The sequence below is a fragment of the Ziziphus jujuba genome, chromosome 8 (genome assembly GCF_031755915.1).
Source record: "Ziziphus jujuba cultivar Dongzao chromosome 8, ASM3175591v1".
Lineage (NCBI taxonomy): Eukaryota > Viridiplantae > Streptophyta > Magnoliopsida > Rosales > Rhamnaceae > Ziziphus > Ziziphus jujuba.
This window is the reverse complement of record NC_083386.1, coordinates 4041817-4061980: the sequence shown is the minus strand read 5'-3', so window position 1 is coordinate 4061980 and position 20164 is coordinate 4041817. Positions and strand designations below refer to the sequence as shown.

The 20164-nt window shown below is 31.9% G+C and overlaps 2 long non-coding RNA genes across 2 annotated transcripts in view; both read right to left on the bottom strand.

Annotated features, from left to right (window-relative positions):
- The window catches only part of LOC132805119 (uncharacterized), a 283618-nt gene that overhangs the window by 131342 nt on the left and 132112 nt on the right, over positions 1–20164 (bottom strand). The gene's annotated exons all lie outside the window — the stretch shown is intronic.
- On the bottom strand, positions 13755–16811 carry LOC125421472 (uncharacterized). The gene is made up of 4 exons (XR_009640487.1): positions 16509–16811; positions 16290–16352; positions 16080–16127; positions 13755–14327 (listed from the first exon to the last, which is right to left on the bottom strand). It is a non-coding gene; the product is annotated as an uncharacterized LOC125421472 (long non-coding RNA).

The window sequence follows — 20164 nt, the reverse complement described above, 5'->3', positions numbered from 1 at the left end:
AAAGTTGACTTTTTGACTCGATTAGAATTCTAGGTTGACTGAGGTACCATTACGAAGTACACGTTGGAACGAGTTCTTAGACTAGTAGCACGTTGAAAACAGAGCTACGGTTTAAAAGTTATGAGCAAAACAAGTTGAGGTCCAAACTGTCCAAGGTGTGCCGGAGTTGACTTTTTATTCATGCAAAGTTGAGCTTTGACTCATTCATGGTTGTAAAGTGCTCATCGATACGAGTCTATACACTAGTGGCACGTCCGATTTGGACATGTGGTTTGAAAGTTATGGACCTGTAGAGTTTTTCAAACACCGTATTATTTTAATATTATTTTTTTTTTTAAACGCGTAACGATGTGCCACATGTGACTTAATGAAGGTGACCATGTGTCACCATGTTGAGAAGCCACATGTCAACCATGTGTAATATCAAATTATTTTTATTATTATTTTAAATAATAATATTATTATTAATATTATTTAATTATTTAATTATTTTTATTATTTTTTTTTTCTTTTTCTTTTTCTTTTTCTTTTCTTTTCCCCATGTGGGAAAAAAGGGCCGGGGGGGCCCGATTCCTTTTCTTCTTCTTCTTCTTCTTCTTCTTCTTCTTCCTTTCTTTCTTTCTTCCTTCCCACCGACCGTCTCTCTCTCTCTCCTTGCTGCACATTTTCCGGCCACCGGAATCACTCACGCACCGGCCACCGTCCAAGCCCACACGCCGGCGAGCTCACCAGCCAAATTTAGCAACCGGCCAGCCGGCGACGCGCCTAGATCGGGCCGGCGAAGTCGCGGCGGCGGTTGAAATTTTTCCGGCGATTTCACCGTATTCCGGCCAGCCCAGTCCGAATTACCACCCCTCTCCCCCTATTTTGGGTCCTCTGAGTTCAAATATGGCCTCCAATCTCAAAAATTCGAAGCGGTTTGTGAGATACGAGGAATTGAAAACCGGCTGAAGCTTTCCGGCCAAATTCCGGCCACCTCTGGCGGAATTGGGGTCGATGGAGACCGGTAATGCGCTCCTCGTTCCAAGAGCTTCGATTCGGTATATTATTCGACCATTTTGGTTAACGTTTTTGTTTGACCCCCGGGTACCGGGTATTATTTACCCGAATAAAATATTAATTTATTTGATTGTGTGTGAATTTTGTTCTAGGAGCACGGGTGAGTCATGAAACTGATCCCATGGTGGATCTTAGGTTAATTGCGTGCTCCAGGTGAGTGACCCACCTTCAAATTAATTTCAGTAGCAATAAGTCCTATTTGAAGAGGCTCATATACCGAACGTCTCGAAATAATACCCAAGGCGGGAGATTCAATTTACCGGGATTCAGAAGTTGAAATTTCACCCCGACCATCAATAGGTTTAGCCAGGGCATTTATAACACGGCCCAAAAAAGCCTCACTTACCGGTATCTGAGCAATTCTTCCTGTTGCTTAATTTAAAATTGTGATTATTATGTGTGGTCTGAATATTTGGAATTTAAAATTCTATGTGCCAAGTATTTATTTGATTTATTGTGGAATTATTGGTGAATTTATTGGATTTAAGAAAATGTGCATTCTATAAATTTATGCCATGTGAAATTATTTTATGGTTTGAGAATTTTGAAATTCTTGTGGTTTTAATATTAAATCGGGCATGATTTGATTTTCAAATATTTCAAGGAAAATATTTGTTTATATTGGTGACTCCAATTTTTATAAAATATGCCCATGGAATATTGTGAGATTTAATTATTATATTTCGAGAAATTATTTATGCTATTGGGAAAATGTGAGTATTTGAATTGGTGGATTTGGGAGTTGGTGGATTTGAAAATCATGGAATTTATGGTGTTGATTATAAAGAAATTGTGAAGAATTTCCGGGTTCAAGCGGATGGAATAAACCCGATATGTTTATGCAAAATGTGAAATTTGTTATATAAATTAAATTTGTGGATTTTATGATTTTTAGATGCACCGTGCACATACTGGTATTCTGTTTATATGTGATATGGATATTGTGCACACGGATATGATTAGCGCGTAGGTGGGTGTGAGTAGCGCGCAGGTGATATTATGAGGTTGTCCTGTGGTTGTCATCGAATGAGGGTAGGCCACCCCTCCATGGCCGAGACACCAGGTTAGCAACGGCGTAGTGGAACGCCACGCGACCGTATGCCGATTTCTTTCTATAACCTCCTGTCTGGCGGTGCTTCGGGACGCTGGGTACTGTTGGCGCCACTGGTATATAGTGGGTGCATCAACTGATTTTCAGAACTGTGTTTTAAAAATAAAATGTTTTGAAACTGTATTGGAATTAAAAATATAATTATTAATGTTTCTGGTATTTATTTGATGTCTTGGTTTTCAGGGAATACGAACAAAGGGTTTTGTGAAAAGATTTTAAAAGGGAAACTTTTCCAACTGAGAGAACTGTAAGGGTTTTGAGAGAAATTATTATTTCCAATTAATTATTATTTATCTACCTTATTACCGTGATATTATATTGTACAGTAGATAGGGTCACTCACTGAGATGATTAGCATCTCAGACTCTTAAATTCCGTTCTCCTAGGTCCAGGTTGGAGACGTTGATTGTCCGGGGCGAGCCCAACGTCTCAGTTCGTTGCCGGAGTTCAAGAAGTATTTCTTTCCTTTTTTCCTTTCCATCCTGTATTACTTCTTATCTGTCATTTTATAAATTCCACATTTATCTGTATAATGCTCTATATACTGTATTGGACGTGTAGTTATCATTTATGCACTGGGTTGCTGCTGTTGTTATTTGGAGTGCTGTATATTTGTGGAACAATTTGTAGTTTGTGGGAGGAATAAGGGGATAAACATAGAAGTGTGTTTTCAGTGCCGGTAATTTTTGATAAGTCCTACCCTTAGGGGAGGTGCTGCCGGATTTTCCGTTGGAAGGTTCGGTGGTATTTCCCTGGGATCGGAGCTTGTCTAGGGTTCCGGGGAAAGAATTCCAGACGGGTCCTGACACCATATGCTTGGTTATCATAAGGTGAGTAAAGAGAATACAAAGAAAGTGTTGTTTTTGAAGTATGAGAAGCTGAAAAAAGACACATTGAATCAAGTGAAAAAGCTCGCAGATTTCATAGGGTTTCCATTTTCTAGGGAGGAAGAGAGCCAAGGGATTGTTGAAGAAATATTAAAGCTTTGTAGTTTTGGAAATTTGAAGGAATTGGATGTTAACAAGCATGGAAAATTTATGCCATATTTTGAAAATAAAAGCTATTTTAGAAAAGGTGAAATTGGTGATTGGATAAACCATCTTAGCGATTCCATGGTAGAGAAATTGAATAAGGTGATCCATGAGAAATTAAATGGTTCGGGTTTGACATTCAAGGAAAATTGCTAGATTTTTTTTTTATCCCAAGGAGTGCAAAAAGCCAGAAGTTAGGTTAAGGTTTTTAATTATTCATTTTTTTTTTGTTTTTGAGAAAAATTATTCATGAGAAATTAAATTAAGTACTTTATGTGCTTAAATCTAGCATCTTGTTTTTTTCACATTAATTATTGATTTCCCTTCTCTGACCTCTAGAGGATATATACTTTAAAATTGAGGAGGCCCCTGATTTCAATAAAGTGCGTAATTAATTACGTATAGTATTCTTCTTTTCTTAGCCAAAAAGATTAGAAGAAAGAATTGGGGGCAAAGAGAAAATCCAATATTATAATAATAAAAAAGTTCAACAGTACGCTAGACTATTCTTGTTAATATCTACATAAGCTGAAGTAGACTATTGTTGATAAATAAATAAATAATATTTGTTTGTTTGTATCTAATTTAGTTGCCAAATATTTTAGTGCACGGAAATGGCCCCATTATTAATAAATATCCAAATAATCAAAATCCGACATATATAAGCTATCATATTTAATTTTTTTAAGAAAAACCATTTAATTTATTAATTATTTACATTATAGTTGTGAAACACTTGGAATCAGGAATATACAGCTTATATATTCCAGTATTTTAATGCAGACTTCGAGTCGGTTACATAGATTTTCGCATCAGAATTTTCCACTCCTATCTAATTTGTTAATTATCTAGGATAAATTACTAGTAATAAAAGCGGAGAAAAAAAAAAAAAACAGAAATGGTTGGTGAACAATGGATTAATTATAATTAGTTTATTATATTTATTCTATCTAGACAATTTTGTCGTCAATTGAGAATAAGAATAATTTAATAATTTATAATGAGGTGGAGATCAAGCTACTGATTGACGATGTCTGGGTCGTTTCAATTAAATAATTTCAATGGTTTCATAAAAAAAAAAAAATCGTTTTTTTTTTTTTTGAAAAAAAAGAAAACTTCAATGGTCGAATTGATATCAACGAATCATTAATTTTAAACTTTCTAATTTAAATGAGATTAAAATTATTTTATTAGCTTCGCGTTTTGTGTTTCTTGAAAACTGAAAATTAAATAATTGATGACAAAACTCTATTACTAGAAAGCATCTTATTTCCCAAAACTATAAATGCCTAAAACAAACAGAGATCGCAAAGTTTATTTATTTATTTGAAAAGATCAACTATTTCTTGAGCTGTGGAGCCTAATGGAATTATAGAATCAAACCATTTCTGTTGTGACTTTTTCTTAAAAAGATTTTCCTTTGAAGAATACAGTTGTTAAAATTTGTCTTGTAGTATGTATATAATATGAGTATATACATATTTTTGACAAAAAAAAATTATTTTCCATATGAGTTTCATATGTATAAAAGAAATACACGTTTTTTTAAAAAAAAAATTTAAAACGCATATTAAACAAATGAAGAAACGAGTATTTTTGAAAAAAATAAATAATTTCAATTATTTTTTTCTCTTGATAACTACCTGCAGTACGATATCATCATACACAAAGAGAAAATAAAAATAAAAAATAAAAAAGATTGTGAATTCCTTTCAGCATGGCCCTGCAATTATTTTCTATACGTTTATTGACTTGTCGCTATTGATCAAGTACCGTTTATATAATAATTATTATATTATATTATCCTATAAATGATTTTTTTTGAATGAATTATCTAAATTATAAATTATTAAAATTTTTTATCTTATGATTCGAACATGTGTTTTATCTTTATAAATATTTAACCATTAAAATTAATCATTTTATCATTCTATAAATGCTTTCATGAATATTTAACTACTGAAATTAACTCTTATCCTACAAATGATTACTTGCAAAAAAATCTTTTCCGATAAGAAGTTAATTAATCAATTAATTAATTTTGCATTTGTAGTAGTTCCTGTGGTCGTGAAAGTTAGACCAGGTGAACGCATCATCACGTGCGTTATTAATTATGGCAAACCAAATTGAAGCGACTACTGAGACCTAATAATTCATCCAAGAAAAAGCCTATTGAAACCTAACACCACAAGTCCTGGATAAAATACTGGACAGTCTATCTAATGTGCTGGCCTCGTACGTATATTATACTTTTGTCCACTTGTGTACGAATCAAAAAATCTCTATGTTATAACATCAATACACCATTAAATTTAGTGGATCTATTGTTCATTCACCAAAAAAAAAATTAAAATAAAATAAAATCTTATATTGTTGGACAAATGTCCCCCATTACATATAATTATTATTTTATAATGTATTTCATTTCAAATTACATTTAATAAAATATTAATTAGACAATATAAAATATCCGATATTATTTAATAGAATAAAATTATATTTAATCTATATAATAGTTTTGTCCACTAAATTAAAACTCATTCTCTATGTATATATAATAATATATATTTTTCGAACTCTTTTGTCAACTCACTCAATAAACTCTTCCCATCTACACCGAACCTTCTTACGACCATGGGCCATGTTATCCGTACATGAATTACCAAAATTACGTATGAAGTAAAACTTTCTCTCAAAAGCTAAAGTTTGTAAAAGTTGGATTTTTATACATTTTAACACTCTTTTTCGTATGGGCTTCAATGTGTGCGATGCACCTTTCTTATGGACCATATTCTTAAATTCCATAATTCTAATTTTGTCTTCTTTTGTTTTTGTTTTAACGTTGCAGATTGATGCAAAATATATATAAATATTTTTTTTTTCACAAATCAAGTATCGCTTTACAATATTTTTTTGAATGAAATTAATATTTATGAAAATTTTATAAAATTTTCTTTACAGTTAGAACACTTTTAGATAATGAAAAAATATATTTTTTGAAGTATTTACTATCAAAATTATGAACGTTTCTAAAGATGTTTGATGGTATTATTGTGAACATATGTGAAACATTCAATAGCATATTTTTGAACATATTTAAAATGTTCGTATCTAAAAAATTTTAATCATATATTGTTAAATGCATTTAAAATGTTTAATTGTATATTTCTAGATGCATCTGAGATATTTATATCTAAAAATGTTCGGGAACATACTTGTAAATAAATTTAAAATGATTAATCATATATTTTGAAATTTATTTAAAATGTTCAATCTTTTACTTTTGAATACAAATATATTTAACAAGTAAAAATTTTTAATGATAATTTTCAATAAGGATAAAAATATAAATTTACAATGAAACTATATAAAGTTTATTTAGTAGTGCAACTAGAACTTCTCTAAAAACTTTGTAATAACTTAACTACCTAATGTGAAATTTTATTCAATCACATGGTTTGATTTATTAGAATTGTCGTTAGAGTTGGATTCTCATGATTCTCTCTTTTGGGAGACCATTTTCTATTTCCTTTTTCTCTATTGTTCCAACTAAATACCCAGAGGCTTATGGTTTATGAATTTGTGCAAAAAATATCCAAAGTTATTAAGGAGCAAACCAACTTAATAATTTCTTCATGAAAATCCAATTCTCTCTCTTCTTCTAATCTTTTTTCCAATAAATATCTTCTCTTTCAACAAAAACTACTCCAATTCAAACTTCTAAACTTTCCAAGTAAAATCCTCGGCTTGCAGTCACCTGATCAAAATCTTTGATAACACAATAATATTAATATAATATTATATATATCTGATTGTCAAGTGTCAACAAAATGTCATTATATTTCTAAACCACATGCATATTTAATATTTGTCTGGTATTCTTTTACATATCACATTCGGATGAAAAGCATGGAGAATAAAAAATGAAAAATATCCTTCTATATAAATTCTCACAAAGAGAGATGAGCCAAAAAAGAAACAAACCATTAAACAGTGTCCATTTTCTATATCTATCCTGGTTTCTAAGTTGTTCAACATGGTGAACGAAAACTCCACAATTTCATCAACCTCTTCACTGAAAGAAGAGGAAGAGATCAAGAAAAAGGTCGAGGAATTGCTTCAAACTCTTCCTACAGAGATCAAAAGCGATGGAACTCCCTTGTATCTTTACAAAGGCTGTTGGGTTCCATTCTATGCTATCCGTGGCTTGCTTGCTTCTAATTTCCATTTCCAAGCCAAAGACAATGACATTGTCTTAGCCTCTCTTCCAAAATCCGGCACAACTTGGTTGAAAGCCATTATCTTTTCCATCGTAAATCGACACCGTTTTACTTTCGAAAACACTCCGGTTCTAAACACCCATCCTCACAAGCTCATGTATTTCCTTGAGTTTGATCATTACCAAAATGGGAATCTCCCTAAAGACCTTGATCACCTTCCTCAACCTAGAATGTTTTCCTCTCACTGCCATTATGATTCACTTCCTCAATCCATCAAACACTCGGAGTGCAAGATTGTCTACGTTTCTAGAAATCCAATGGACAACTCGATCTCTCTGTGGCATTTCCTTCGTTCTCATAGACAAGATGAGCAAGCTCAAATGGATGAGAGCTTAGAGAAGTATTGTAATGGTGCTCACGGTTTTGGAGCCTTTTGGGATAGCATTTTGGGGTATTGGAAAGTGAGCTTGGAAAAGCCAGAAAAGGTGTTGTTCATGAAGTATGAGGATATGAAGGAGGATATAGTCTCTCAGTGCAAGATTTTGGCTAAGTTCTTGGGATTTCCATTCACTGCTGAGGAAGAAGAACAGGGTGTCGTGGAGGAAATTGTGAGGCTGTGTAGCTTTGAGAATTTGAAGAATTTGGAGGTCAATGAAAATGCTCAAGGTCTTTTTGGCGCTGGACCATCAGCTCGTGCCTATTTCAGGAAAGGTGTGGTTGAAGATTATGTTAATCATCTTTCACCTTCCATGATTGAAAAAATGGAGAAGCTCATGGAAGAGAAATTTGAAGGCTCTGGTTTAGTCTTCAAATATGCACCCAAAGCACAGAACTAGGTAGTTTTTTTTCATGGGCATTCAATGGAATAAAAAATTAAAAAATAAAAATAAAAATAAAAATAAAAGTCCTTCTTCAAATTTGGTTCAACAAAAGATGTTGTTTTACTTGACTACCCTAAACCTTGCAATGTTTTTGACTAAAGACACACCTCTGAGTAATGATGAGAATGATAGAGAAACACTCATGGTGGTGGATGCGTGGAAGCATTCCAATTATTTGTATCAGAATTATATCTTGAATGGTCTATCAAATACTTTGTACGGATTGTATCGTAGCATGAAAACAGTAAAAGAGTTGTCGAAAACTTTGGATAGCAAATACAAAACTAAGAATGTTGGTTTCGGAAAGTTTATAGTAGGCCGATTCTTGGAATTCATGATGATAGATTTAAAGCCTTTGATGAGTCAAGTATATGAATTACAAGTGCTCATTCAAGAACTTCTTATTAGATGGACGATAATTAATGAAGCCTTTCAAATAGTAGCTATGATTGAGAAGCTATCTTCTAGTCAGAATGACTTTAAGAATTATCTTAAACACAAAAGAAAGAAAACGGATATGGAAACTCTTATTGGAAAACTTTGTATCGAAGATGACAATAGGAGATATGATAAAAGATCTTTGAAGTCCGAGGTTAAGGCCAATATTGTGGAGAATGGTTAAAGCTCCAAGAATAAGAAGAAGACTGGAAAAGATTCAAAGTCGGGGCCTAAAAGAAGGCCAAGTTTCAAGACAAATGCTTTAACTGTGATAAGATGGGTCTCAGAGCAGGGGACTGTAGACTGTTTAAAAGGAAGAGAAACAAAGAGGCACAAATGATAGCTCAAATCACTCGAGAGGTTGATGATATCGATCTTAGTGCTGTTGTCTCTAAAGCGAACTTAGTGGGATCAAATCCTAAATAATCATAATAAAATCCTAAAAATAAATTTTAAAAAGACCAGAAAAATCTTATAACTCCAACACTACTCAAGATTTTTCTTAATTAAATCCAACTTGATTCATCTACTATCAATCCAAACTGGAACAGAATTGGCTTCAACATGAGAAGTCATAAACAAATACTCCATAGCATCCTTTTGCTCATTTTGCATGGTTGACATGTTATGGAGGCATTTGAGTTGCTTGATTTTCTTGGCTTAACAAAATCCTTCAATATGACCAGCTTTGCTGCAAAAATTACATTGATAGACCTGTTTGTCTTTGAGCCAATAGTTTTTCTCCAGATGATTTATTTTCTTGTAAAATCGATAAGGTGGAAATTTTTCCTTGCTTATTGCTCCTCCTTTGGACTTGGCTCGAAAAGCACCTTCAACATGCTTAGAATTTTGAATTGCATCCCTTTGTTCTTGGGCTTGTAATTTACTTATTAATTTAGCAATAGAAAGAGTACTCAAATTACAAGATTCTTCTATTGCAGAATTTTTTTATTCAAACTTGTCATAACACTCTCCATAACTTTTTCTACAACCCGATGATTAGGAAGTTATTCATTAGCAAGCCTAATTTGATGCACGATATTCATAACTTTGGTCGTGTAATCCTTGACGTTTTCTGAATCCGACATACTCAACATCTCTAATTCTCTTTTGAAGGTTAAAGGTTGATAGGTTTCTCCTTTGTGCTTCCCCTAAACTCCTCTTTTAATTTATCTCAAGCCTTCTTGGCAGTGTCACAATCAATGATCCTTGAAAAAACTTAAATCAAAGACAACCTCCCTTTGATTTTTCCACTTCAGGTTGCCTAATCTGATTTAGAGTTGGATTTGTAGGGAAAGGGGCGATCATAACCTCATTCATCTCAAATTCTCAAAGACCAAGTGCCTTCAAATAAGATTGCATCTTAACAATCAAAAACTAATAATTTTCACCATAAAATTGAGGAGTAGAAACACCAAAAGTTGAAGACATGGTGAAAGAAAAAGACTAAAAAATGTTCTTTGAAATAAAAATCACAGACTCTTTAATATGAAGCTCCGATACCATTGTTGAAAATAGGCTCTAAATTGAAAATAAGCTCTGCCATTACTGTTGAAAATAGAGTTGCAGCAACAAAATAAAAATAAAATTGTAAAGTAGTACGTAAAATAGAAAATAAAATTCCAAAGTCTGTTAAACTTTGAAGAAATTAAAATGAACTTTCAAAGTTATGTTAAATTTTGAAGAAAATAGAAAATTAAAAAATTGGAGATGAAAAAGGAAAAATATTGTATTGATAAATTAAATAAAACTGATAACACAAAATAAAATATAAAATCTGAGTAAATTGAAAAAATAAAATGTATGTTTTAGTAAATATTATATCTCAATAATATCCTTCTAAACAGACTGACATATCATTTGCTAAAAAAATTTAATACCTATAATTATTCTTTAAAATGTAAACAAAAAATTAAGAGAGCAATTGAAAATGATTTTGAAATCTCAGGAAGTGCCACTTACTATAGTTTTAGACAAAACAACCTAAAAATGTTTTTTCGTGATTTTATTTTAGATAATCACATATTGGATGATTTAAAAGAAACATTATAATTGCTTAAAAATAACTTCGCATTTAAAATCATTTCAAAACAGGTCAAAAAAAAAAAGACCAATTAAAATTATCATAGCAACAATAGATCCTACCTATCGATGACAATCATAGACAATTCAAAAAAAATAAAAAACAAACAACAAAAGTGTTTTGTTAATATTGTATTATTTTAAATGATATCCAAAGAAAAGAAAAATTAAAAAAAAAAAATGAAACACTTGTGTTATTTAAAAAATATGAAAATTTTTTAGTACACAAAGTGTATTGATATGGAATTGATGTAGTACACACTAACACTACCAATAAAAAAAATAATATTTGTCTCGTTTTGCAATATCAGCAACTACGCACCTTAACACCAGTACTCCTATAACACTCTTCTTCTCCGCTAGGATCCCATCCGTCTCAAACTTAGAAGTATTATCATCCAAAGCAACCTTAGTCTCTCTGGCAAGTATTATCATCCAAAGCAACTTTATTATCTTTGGCAAGCTCAAATCCCATGTTTCATTTTTAAGAATACAAGGACCCAAGTCAATACAAGTGGGAACCTAATTTTTCTTTGCAAATAGACCATTCCATCTGTTATTTAATTTCTGAAATTTATATTTGGTGTTTAATCTAGTTAATAGGAATTAAACATTTGAAAGCAGATTGAAAAAGATAATATGGAGTTAGGCACGAAACTCACAAAGCCATTTTTATTCTACAATTATAATTGGGCTTCTTAATTATTAAAATTCTAGATATCTTGTGTGAGATTTAAAAGAAAAATATATATATTTTTGAAAAAAATTTCTTGGTTGAGATGGGCATCTGTCTTGGATTTTCGACTAACCAAACAAATGGTATGGTCAAAGGGGATAGCCCATCTTCCCTGGTGATTTGTGAATGATTGAAGGGCGAACAATTTGATTCTGGTTCTTCATATATGGCTATGGGAAAATCCACGAAAGGACTATCAATCAAAGTGGGCAAGACTTGGATGCTCTATATTTCAGGTGAGAAATCCTAGTAAACACTTTAGTGAATTGATTTGAAATGGAGATCTGATGGAGAAGAAAGCAGATGGCCAAGGAAAAACAAAACGAAAGAGTTTCGGAAACAGGGTCGAACGACGTTAAAGGATTACTAAGACAGATATTATTTCTTGATTGGTCGTGTGTACCACGTCAGATTCCATGTTAGTATGCTGTGTACTGAAAAATTTCTCAAAAAATATAAGATGAATGCAAAGTTATTCTACATGAACGTGATGCCCAAAAATAGTGACTTAAAAAAAGAAAAAGAAAAGGGGACAATGACCTTGATTCTTGGCCAAAAAAACTGTGATCTGGTCGGATCTCGTTCACACTTAGATAATAAGTCGTTACATAATGACTCAAACTTTGTCTTTAGCCTTGCCATCTGCCAATCAAATGGTACTATGTGATCTAAAAAATAAAAAAAGTAAGGGTGCCAATCAAATGGTACTATGTGATCTAAAAAATAAAAAAAGTAAGGGTACAGTGGATAAGTAATGTAATAAAGTAATAAACCAACGAGGTGGAATAAGAAGATAAACAATTATTATGATTTTGGAAGAAGAGTTGTGCTGTCACTGTCCAGTACCATATTAAAAGAATAAAAGATAATTTAAAAAAATAAAATAAAAAAGAAAAAAGGGGTCTGTTCACACTGTGTTACAAGGGCAGTTCTGTGGTATTGGCACCAAAGCAGGGACAGATTTTGAAAAATTCTGTGAGCTATATATAAATGGTAGCCAGGAAAACACTAGTCTTCCAGCCAGCATTCTCAAATCCTTGAAGAAGAAAAGCTGGTTATTTAGTTCCAAAACCCAAATGGCATCTGGTTACCAAGTAGAAGTCAAGCTGTCCTCGGCCAAAGACCTGAAGAACGTCAACTGGCGAAACGGTGCACTCAAACCCTACGCCGTCCTTTGGGTGGACCCAAATAACAAGTGCTCCACCAGGGTCTGCGGCGAGGGTGACACGTGTCCCGTCTGGGACGAGACTCTTCTCATCCCTTTGCCCCCCGGACCCATTGATGGAGATTCCACTCTCTACATTGATATCGTCCATGCCGGTTCCGAACCTGACACCAAGCCTCTTATAGGCTCGGCTCGCCTCCGCCTCCGCGAGGTTATCGACGATGTGGGCCTGGCTGAGTTTGCCAACCGACGATGTGGAGGATGATCTTGAAGATGATGACCACCACGACGATGATGGCGGGGATGATGAATGAGTTTGTTCTATTAAAAGTACTGTGTCGTGTTGCTTGACTTAAGCTTGAGTATTTTGTAGCATTTTGGCTTTTGTGTGTGTTTTTGTTGAATTAAAAAAAAAAAAAAGTTAAAAGACGTGGAGATTGGTGTACTCCTTAACTCAGACAGTATTAGCACTTGGGAGCTGCACATTAGGCTCTTCTCGATGTTGTCGTTTATTTTTTTGGTTTTTGTTTCTAAAGCTTTGTTTAATTACTACACATTAATGTATGCATTACCCAATTGAATGTGTCCGTATATTAACAATATTCGTGAAGATGTGTGTGTGTGTATATATATATATATATATATATACATACCTATATGTCCGGCCGGTGTGATTGCTCAATTTCGAAGGCCTTAAATACATCCTTAATTTGATGTGCACAATGAAGCCTATATATATATATATATATAGCTATTCAGTCATTCAAGAATTCAAAAACTTCAGATTACATGTAATAAAATTAAACACTTTTAACTACCTGATTATATTTAATTCAGGGTCCTTGGCATAAAACTTGTCTAGGATTTCCCAGATAAAAGAAATTGTGTATACATATATGAGTCAATCTTATATGAAATCGATCCAATATTTTGAGTATTAAATGCTTCGTCAACTAGGTTGGCATTCCCTCAAGACCCACTAACCCAGCCAAAATTTTATTAAATAAAAAATAAAAGTAATGCAGACCAAATTGAAAGGCCATTTAAATGCCCAGAAAGAACTATAAAGATAAAATATACAAAATAAATCACCAAAACGGCCTCATTGAAGAAAAACCCGAGAAGGGAAAATAACAAAAGTGTAAAAGATACCAGTAGAGATTTGGAAAATGTCACTACCAATATAAATTCTCATGAACAAGAGCATACTTGGAAGAGTGTTAGCCACTTGATTACCCTCCCTATAAATGTGTGAAACTTGAAAGTTAATTTTCAAAATGTAATCGTTACAATGAGACCAATGGGCTTTCCACTTCCATGGCACTAAAGTAAAAATAGATTGAAAAACATTAACCAAAGCAGTGGATCACATTCAAGCCATCCCGTGAATATTTCTTAATTAACCATCTTCGATACCCGTAAGTTCAGCTTCAAAAGGAAACCGAGCAAAGTAACCTTTAACAAAACTCCTACTGGTTTGAAAGATACCACCGCAACCCACAATTCCAGGACCACCACTATAGCACCATCAAAATTAATTTTAATCCAATGAGGTGAAGGGAGAGCCCAATGAACAGAAAGAATTTTCAAATCCTTGAACGTACCTGAAACATTAACATATTTAAGAATAAGCAAATCCTCAACAGTATTATGCATGGAACCATTTTGAGTGATGTTATCTTTTTGCATGGAAGTATGGACACATAAAATCTCCTTTGAAGTAGGAATGAAAATATCATTATAAAATCTTTGATTGTAGGTGAACCAAATAGCCACCGAACTTTAAAAAATTGCACGCCGCCAAAAAGAAGAAACTTGAGCGCTCAAATTTGAGGCCAAAAACTCAACCACGTTACCAGAACTAAACAAGTAATACCCACAAATACCGGTAACATATCTCCGAACCTCTACTGCATGAGAACAACTCTAGAAAAGATGAGATGAAGATTCACAAACAACCTTGCAAATTAAGACCACATTGTGACAAAAAGAAAAAACTTAGAACAACAAACATCATCTGTTGGAAGTTTATTATTAAACAAATGCGAACAAAGAACTGAGCGGGAATGAGGAATATAATTGACCCACAAGTATTTTTTCTAATGTGATAAAAAAAATTTAGTAATAGATATTATTATGGGAGATGCTCTAAACTTTTCTAATTTGTTTGCCTTTTCCTTCTTTTTCCTTTTCCGTTCAAATTTGTCTTCCTTTTCCATTTCTTTCTTTGAATTTGAATTTGTTTGCTCTACCAAATTACAAAGAGCCATATCACCCACAAATTACGAAAACGTAATGTGTAACTTTTTGCTATTGGAGTTTTCGGAAAAAAAAAAAAAGAAAAAAAAAAAGAATTAAATGCTCACAATTAACATTGCCCTATAAGTTGCAATCTCATGAAATGATGATCACTTGTGGTAACTGATAAGATAACTTAGTTTTTTTATATCTCCATATCACATGTGATTGTATATAATGTATGTATATCCGATTGTTATAGGTTGCAGTTATCTGTTTGTTAAGACAGGTATACATCTTGTATAAATGTACTCGATTCTTCTATCAATAATATAATAATCAGCTTTGCAATATTATAGTATTCTTCATACTTCACGTCCACTCTGTTCATCCCTGTTTTACTCACATACTAGCAGAGCATACTATTATCTCTGTTTACTTCGCAGTAACAAATAGTAAAACTTATAAATTATTCAGCTTTCCTCATGTCAAAATGGAAAAAAGTATGAAGCAACAAAAATAACAATAATTCAAAAGGCAATATAACACCCACAGCGTTCTAACCCGAAAAAAAAAAAAAAAAAAAAAAAAAAAAAAAAAAAAAAAGAAAAAAGAGAAGTAAAATACACTTTACCCTCCTAAATTTTAACATCATTTTCACTTTACCACCTAAACTAAAATTTTTAACACATTGCCACCTATACTATTGATTTGTTGTCATTCTAGTACAACCTCAAACGGCTATTAAAAGAGAGGTCATAGAATGTATACATGCGCATCTCTCATGACCAAAACTAGGGCATTTGATGGAAATAAAAATTAACTGGGTTTCCATGTCTCTTTTTCCTTCTCCTGCTGACATTTTATTTAACAGAGGATTTTCAAAACCTTTATATGCCTAGAGTTTCACCATCCAGACCCAACTCACAAGTGCTCTGAAAAATTGTTGTTTCCTATTCTACAACACCAACAACCCAAAAAATAAAATAAAATAGAATCTGTTTCCTTAAGCTCTCAATTCTGGATCATGGTACTCAAGGAACATATCACCCCTAAATTTAGAAAAAGGCTTCTCCTGCCAAAATCCAAAAGCTTCCTCAAGCTTATTAAAACCATACCTCTTCATATATTGCTATTTTGACACCAACACTTTCTCCACAAAACTTCTGCAAGGTATGAACACATCAAATATTTTATTAAGTTATTCCCACAGTATGAACAAATAATAGCAAAACCAGAGTGCTGAGTTTGTTTGTGTTCTCAATTGAAAAATTGAAACTGCCTATCTTCTTCCACCACCATATTAAGTGTCACTCTAGAGTACGTACCACACCGAAATTCTCCTTAGCAAACCTATTAGAATTTTATATAAGTAAAAGGAATTATGAAACCTGCAGCACACAAAATACCCATTTTAACAAATAGGGAATTTCCCTAAATCTTATTATAACATATTACACATAAATTGTCCAGTAATATCAACTAAATCATGCAAGACTTGCCAGCAAAGAATAGTGGAAAACTTGAGAAGGCAAAATCGAAATTACCACTTCTCCTCCTCAAAGAATTCCTCGAAATTGGGCTCAGCGGTACCAATCTTCTCAATGTAAAATATGTATATATATATATATATATAAATATTTCTCTCTGATGTATAAAATAAAGCACTTCTGTTTGATCTTCCTTCTTCAATATCAGTATAAAAGAAAACGCAAAGAAAAGAATTAAAGGATTTGAAATATGAGTGGAAGAAGGAAAACAAGACATGGAAATCAACAATTGTTCTTGAGTTTGGTCATAACTCATAAGAGATACACGTGTATCCATTCCATAAAGCTTCCTTTAACAGCGGTTTGAGATAGTAGTAAAATGACAGCAAAATAATAGCATAGATGGGAATGTTTCCAAATTTTTAGTTCAGATGGTAAAGTGACAAGGAGGGTAAGATTTATTTTATCCTAAATAAACAAATAGCAAACCTTTCGGTGATCTTTATTTATTCTATTTTTTAACTTAGTATTATCATATTTATTTTTGTTGAAGACTAATCTGCATGTAAGAAACTTTTTAGGTAAAGATGGTCGCATTTGCTTAAAGTTAAATGAACGCCAAAATCTGGTGTAGCAATTTTGACTTTCGTAGTGATCTGGCCTCTGGTCATGCATACGGTTCCTGCACTTGTTTGACATTTGCGCATTCCTGAACTTGCTTGACATTTGCTCATTTACTTAATTTGTATTCACCCACCAGCTTCGACGCAGGAAAAAAAAAAAAAAAAAAAATTTACTAATAGTAATAAAATAAAAATTTGCTGGATAAAAAAAATAAAAAAAAGATGTGTTGGATGAATAAAATTAATAATGCTGGATTACCAAAATGTTCATCAAATAATATAGTTAACTATATGACAATATTTAATTGATTTTTTTTTAATTTGCTTATTCATTTAAAAATTTATTATCTATATTTAAGTTATGGTAATATTTGCTAGACAACATAATTATATTTGCCGTTTAGTAAAATACTTTTTGTAAAATAATTTGGTGATGTAGCACTACTGTAACCACAAGATTCAAAGCCCCTAACTTTTAGCTAGCCATAGTTTCAATGACTAAAATCAAAATATAAATGTGTCGCAAACATATATACATTTTGAAAAAAAGCAAAAAGTGAAATTGTTGAAAATTTTTTACAGAAACATTTATATGCATGATGTTAAGTTATTGTTAAACCCAAAGTCCCATTTGGGAAGTATCAAATTTTAAAGAAAAACTATTATCAATATTTAATTTTTTGAAAATTAGTTTATTGAAAATCAATTTTTTCTAAGTACTAGAAAATTTAGTATTTTTAAGTAATTAAATTAATTTTGTATAATAAATTAAAGACCAATTTTGTATTTTTAAAAAATCATAAAATTAATTTGTCAAGAAATCTTAAAATATCATCTAAGTGGTAATAATTTTTCTATATACTTTTTCACATAAGCCCAAATCTATATTTGGGCCGACAATTTCCCATCCCAAATAAATATCGAAATATATGAAAGTTATTATTTTTCTTAAAAAAAAATTAGATTACTAGTAATTTTACCATTCACCAAATGAGAAGTAGACAAAATTATTTCAGTTCAGTTAAGAGCATTTCCAATAACTTTATGGATTGCAATTTATTTGGTATTGAGGTTGAAAGAGCTTCAGTCAATGTGGAATGAAGTAGACTTTCAATTCTAAAATCAATCTTAAATAATTCTGTCTTAACCATAATTAATTAATGAAGCATATTTTTATTTGTTCCTTAAATAAAATAATAATGATTGATAATATCTGCCTATTTATTTTTTCTTTAAAAAAATTATATTCCATATAAATGGACAATCGCTTTGAGAATATCAATTAATTATTTTGTCACATCAAATTGATAAAGTATTTTGACAGAGCTATTAGAGAATTATTTTTAATATATATCTATATTTTTTATATAGCGAACAAAACTCTAATAGTTAACAAAATACTCCTCGTGATGTCTTGATGTGTAGGCCCGCTAATAATTAACAAAACAAAACTAACGCCTTATACGTGACTAATTACTAAATAGTTAATACAACAGAAAGGCCAAAATTCAAACATCAGATCACTATCATCAAAGCTTTATTACTAGTTTAAGTTTTAATTAATCCAAAACATCTTGAGTTGATAAAAAGTAACACATAGTACATGTTATTGTCAAAATTGTTTAACAAACCATGGTTGAAAGTTCGAAGTCAATAAACTCTCAACATTCTAAATCTTAGAAAAAAAAATTGTAAACTTTTTTTAAACATAAATAACTTAAATTGAACATAGATATCTTTCACAACTAATAACTAGGACAAACAAAAACAAAATCTATATAAAGCAAATCCTAATTAGTTCGAACGATAGACTAGGTTTGACCAACTGCATCATTGGTGGGTTCTAAGTTTGACTTTTTATATTGTTAATATTTTAGCACGAGTTCAAAGACTAGTAGTACGTTAAATTTCAATTTATAGATAAAAAATTATGGTTCTAAAAAATTTTAAATATCAATTTTATATTAGTATCCAAAACAGTTCTAAAATTTTATCTGTTAATGATCCAAGCTTTATATAAATATTGAAAAGTGTGTTCAATAGTGAATAAATTTCAAAATATCGGTTTTGTCTCCCAAATCAGAAAAATCTCTCCCCAAACCCATGGGTCAAAACTAGATTGACCCAAACCCATTTAACGCTCAACCAGATCACTGCTATTTTGTCCAAATCCAACCACCATCCATTTACACCCATCACAGAGGGAGGACGACCACTCAATGGTGACCTCAACTGTCATATTTCACTATGAACCACTAACAGACATGTCAGGATCAACAATTTGAAGCTAATGACGGTCGTTCTAGGCTGGTTCATATGCCCATCTCCCTATTTTTGGACCTTTTGAATCCATAACCATGCTCCTTTTACAAAGATTCCTCTTTGTTATGAGAGATACATCAAGGGGGAATTTAGCCAAATTTTCTGACGAGTTTTACAGCCACCAGAGATGCTTTTGGACTGAGGTTAGCACACCATTGTATTCCTTATCTCTTGGGCACTCCATTGATATAAAGTTTATAAATTTTTGGACATCGTTTAATAATTTTTCCATTTTTGTATCAATTATTTAAATACTAGATAGAATTGCAACTGTATTTGGATAAAAATTTATCAAATTGGATAAAACTAAAGTTGAATTAGTGTAATCATATAGTTATAAGACCGATTGAAAGGCTCAATTAAATAAAGTTGGCCTTTGGATGAAAAGTCCCAATTTGGGATACATAATCCTAAAATTTTACGATGTAATTAGACTGCTCGGTGTCCAATTTAAATAATTTTATAATTGTATAAAATATTTTAAGATATGTAATGCACACCAATGTCCTTAGTTTAGTTGTTGAACCCTAAAAAATATTTTATTATATTACAGACATCCATATTGAGTTTGGAGATGATGTTGCAAAAGAGTAGAAGTAAGCACCGATAGCATTGTGAGTGATTATATTTTTAAATAGTTTTGGGCATGCTAGTACAATATATATGGTTTGGTTATTTTATGTATATATTTTTTATTTAAATGTTTATTTTATGCATATATGAGTATTTACTTTTACAAATTTGTGTTATCATTCATATGACTTTTGA